The sequence below is a fragment of the Oncorhynchus nerka genome, linkage group LG28, assembly GCF_034236695.1.
Source record: "Oncorhynchus nerka isolate Pitt River linkage group LG28, Oner_Uvic_2.0, whole genome shotgun sequence".
NCBI lineage: Eukaryota > Metazoa > Chordata > Actinopteri > Salmoniformes > Salmonidae > Oncorhynchus > Oncorhynchus nerka.
Window position 1 is genome coordinate 3,351,243 of NC_088423.1, and position 4,568 is coordinate 3,355,810.

Here is a 4,568-nt window from a genome sequence, read left to right on the forward strand (position 1 = left end):
CTGCAAAGTAATTGGTGAACCAGGCAAGGCAGTCATCCGAAAAACCGAGGCTACTGAGTCTGCCGATAAGAATCTGGTGATTGACAGTCGCAAGCCTTGGCAAGGTCGATGAAGACGGCTGCACAGTACTGTCTTTTATCGATGGCGGTTATGATATCGTTTAGTACCTTGATCGTGGCTGAGGTGCACCCGTGACCGGCTCGGAAACCAGATTGCACAGCGGAGAAGGTACGGTGGGATTCGAGATGGTCAGTGATCAGTTTGTTGACTTGGCTTTCGAAGACCTTAGATAGGCAGGGCAGGATGGATATAGGTCTGTAACAGTTTGGGTCCAGGGTGTCTCCCCCTTTGAAGAGGGGGATGACTGCGGCAGCTTTCCAATCCTTGGGGATCTCAGACGATATGAAAGAGAGGTTGAACAGGCTAGTAATAGGGGTTGCGACAATGGCGGCGGATAGTTTCAGAAATAGAGGGTCCAGATTGTCAAGCCCAGCTGATTTGTACAGGTCCAGGTTTTGCAGCTCTTTCAGAACATCTGCTATCTGGATTTGGGTAAAGGAGAACCTGGAGAGGCTTGGGCGAGTAGCTGCGGGGGGGCGGAGCTGTTGGCCGAGGTTGGAGTAGCCAGGCGGAAGGCATGGCCAGCCGTTGAGAAATGCTTGTTGAAGTTTTCGATAATCATGGATTTATCGGTGATGACCGTGTTACCTAGCCTTAGTGCAGTGGGCAGCTGGGAGGAGGTGCTCTTGTTCTCCATGGACTTCACAGTGTCCCAGAACTTTTTGGAGTTGGAGCTACAGGATGCAAACTTCTGCCTGAAGAAGCTGGCCTTAGCTTTCCTGACTGACTGCGTGTATTGGTTCCTGACTTCCCTGAACAGTTGCATATCGCGGGGACTATTCGATGCTATTGCAGTCCGCCACAGGATGTTTTTGTGCTGGTCGAGGGCAGTCAGGTCTGGAGTGAACCAAGGGCTATATCTGTTCTTAGTTCTGCATTTTTTGAACAGAGCATGCTTATCTAAAATGGTGAGGAAGTTACTTTTAAAGAATGACCAGGCATCCTCAACTGACGGGATGAGGTCAATGTCCTTCCAGGATACCCGGGCCAGGTCGATTAGAAAGGCCTGCTCACAGAAGTGTTTTAGGGAGCGTTTGACAGTGATGAGGGGTGGTCGTTTGACTGCGGCTCCGTAGCGGATACAGGCAATGAGGCAGTGATCGCTGAGATCCTTGTTGAAGACAGCGGAGGTGTATTTGGAGGGCCAGTTGGTCAGGATGACGTCTATGAGGGTGCCCTTGTTTACAGATTTAGGGTTGTACATGGTGGGTTCCTTGATGATTTGTGTGAGATTGAGGGCATCTAGCTTAGATTGTAGGACTGCCGGGGTGTTAAGCATATCCCAGTTTAGGTCACCTAACAGAACAAACTCTGAAGCTAGATGGGGGGCGATCAATTCACAAATGGTGTCCAGGGCACAGCTGGGAGCTGAGGGGGGTCGGTAGCAGGCGGCAACAGTGAGAGACTTATTTCTGAAGAGAGTCATTTTCAAAATTAGTAGTTTGAACTGTTTGGGTATGGACCTGGAAAGTATGACATTACTTTGCAGGCTATCTCTGCAGTAGACTGCAACTCCTCCCCCTTTGGCAGTTCTATCTTGACGGAAGACGTTATAGTTGGGTATGGAAATCTCCAAATTTTTGGTGGCCTTCCTGAGCCAGGATTCAGACACGGCAAGGACATCAGGTTTAGCAGAGTGTGCTAAAGCAGTGAGTAAAACAAACTTAGGGAGGAGGCTTCTGATGTTGACATGCGTGAAACCAAGGCTTTTTCGATCACAGAAGTCAACAAATGAGGGTGCCTGGGGACATGCAGGGCCTGGGTTTACCTCCACATCACCCGCGGAACAGAGGAGGAGTAGTATGAGGGTGCGGCTAAAGGCTATCAAAACTGGTCGCCTAGAGCCTTGGGGACAGAGAATATTCTGCCCTTGAGTTGCGTTCCCATGCAACACTAGACAGATAGCTAACAACTAAGTCTTCAATAAAACTCCCAAGGCGTGACTTTTCTTGAATGAATATATTGAAAACGTTTATGTTGTGAAACTGCAAAATACAGAAAAGAATATACTTTAGTGTTCAATTCACACCGACATACTGTAGCTGTACATTAAACATTTGAAGTTGCATAAATACAAAGCACGCGCTAAGGTACCATGCATCTGGCATGATGCCAAACCATATAGCTAATTGTTAACTATATGGTAATTGGCTCCTTTCATTACTCTAATAATGTATAACCATCTATGTAGAATAACAAAGCATATTACACTAGAAACAGTAACAAAACTACAGTATTGTATATTTTACAATTCGTTTGCATGACGCATGAGCAAAGTAATACAGCTAACGACATACATTAAAGGCATTGCAATTTGTGAGTAAATGCAACCAACATTGATATGTAAGCAACTCTATCAATAACAAGATTATCATCATTAGCTAAATGCTTGAATCGAACTTACAAACAAATATTTTTCCAAGGCTGAAGCGTGACAAGAAATAACTACATTGAAAGACCTGCAACGTAGCGTTGTTTGTAGCTGCTCTATTGTAGCTGCAAAACAAATTCTGTACTTCCTGTTTGCGTCGTCTTTCTAAGTACCAGAAAGCGCCACTAGGGGGCAAATAACACCATTGAACACAATGAAAATCCAATTTAACCATTGTAATAAAATAATATGTTACCTTCTAACAGGATGGCAGCACAGAGAATAAGAGGAGCAGATTTCTGGGCATGGTAGAATATATTCAGGGCATAATGCGCAGGGTGATGATGAGAGAGGTTGTATCTCTGGACATGCTGGTTGTAATGGGTGAGGTCACCGCATGTGTGGGAGGTGGGACAAAGGAGGTATCAGGGGTATGAAGAGTGGAACTAGGGGCTTCATTGTAAACTAAAACAATGATAACTAACCTGAACAACAGTATACAAGGCATATTGACATTTGAGAGAGACATACAGTGAGGCATACAGTAATAAAGTAATCACAGGTGTTGTTTGGGAGAGCTAGCTAAAACAACAGCTAATCAGCTAACACAACAACAGCTAAACAGCTAACACAACAACAGCTAATCAGCTTACACAACAACAGCTAATCAGCTAACACAACAACAGCTAATCAGCTTACACAACAACAGCTAAACAGCTAACACAACAACAGCTAATCAGCTTACACAACAACAGCTAATCAGCTAACACAACAACAGCTAATCAGCTTACACAACAACAGCTAATCAGCTAACACAACAACAGCTAATCAGCTAACACAACAACAGCTAAACAGCTAACACAACAACATACAGTAATCACAGGTGTTGAATTGGGAGAGCTAGCTAAAACAGTAGGTGAGACAACAACAACAGTGAGAGAGATCATTGACTGTGAGAGAGAGAGATCATTGAGTGAGAGAGATCATTGAGTGAGAGAGAGAGAGATCATTGACTGTGAGAGAGAGATCATCGACTGTGAGAGAGAGATCATTGACTGTGAGAGAGAGATCATTGACTGTGAGAGAGAGATCATTGACTGTGAGAGAAAGATCATTGAGTGAGAGAGATCATTATAAAAGGACGTCCAACACAAATTGGTCTCCTGTACTGTGATGGTTCAAGTCCATTGACGACCCCTGACCTTTGGTAACCTCCGTGAGATCAAATACTGCTGACCCCTACAGAAATACACTCTAGATGGGTTAACAGCCAAAGAGCCACACAGATAGATGGCCCTACTGGTGGGATAGGGGCTGGGGAGGTGGGGGAGGGGTGCATAACTGGTGAAATGAAATGTTAAAGACAGGTTTAGGAGGGCTCCACAAGCATTATCATGATAATGCACATCACACAGGCCTGCTAACCGTCTGAATCGCCGCGTCCCAAACACTCACTGGACCCATATTTACTTTCTCTTTCGATTTTTAATTTGTTTATACCTTCCGGTAACCTGCCTCACCCAATGTGATACGGAATCGCTATTATTTTAAATTTTTAGAACACACTCAAGAACCTCCAGAAGCTAACCAGCTAACTAGCTACAAGCTATTTAGTCATTGTTAGTTTTTTTAACCTGGATAACACTCGCCAGTCCAGCTTCCCTGCCCCATCCACCGCTGCCCCCTGGACACTGATCACTTGGCTACATAGCTGATGCATGCTGGACTGTCCATTAATCACGGTACTCCATTCTGCTTGTTTATGTTTTATCTGTCGGCCCCAGCCGCACTCAGGCTCTGTGTGTAGTTAATCCGACCCTCCCTCTGCCTAGTTAACGCCATTTTACCTGCTGTTGTTGTGCTAGCTGTTTAGCTATTGTTGTCTCACCTACTGTTTTAGCTAGCTCTCCCAATTCAACACCTGTGATTACTGTATGCCTCGCTGTATGTCTCTCTCAAATATCAATATGCCTTGTATACTGTTGTTCAGGTTAGTTATCATTGTTTTAGTTTACAATGGAGCCCCTACTTCCACTCTTCATACCCCTGATACCTCCTTTGTCCCACCTCCCACACA

The 4,568-nt window shown here is 45.0% G+C and overlaps 1 long non-coding RNA gene across 1 annotated transcript; it reads right to left on the reverse strand.

The window, feature by feature from the left end:
* Positions 1–2,064: 2,064 nt before the first annotated feature.
* On the reverse strand, positions 2,065–2,639 carry LOC135565482 (uncharacterized). Its single transcript, XR_010461630.1, has 2 exons — positions 2,525–2,639; positions 2,065–2,105 (listed from the first exon to the last, which is right to left on the reverse strand). It is a non-coding gene; the product is annotated as an uncharacterized LOC135565482 (long non-coding RNA).
* Between the last annotated feature and the right edge of the window lie 1,929 nt (positions 2,640–4,568).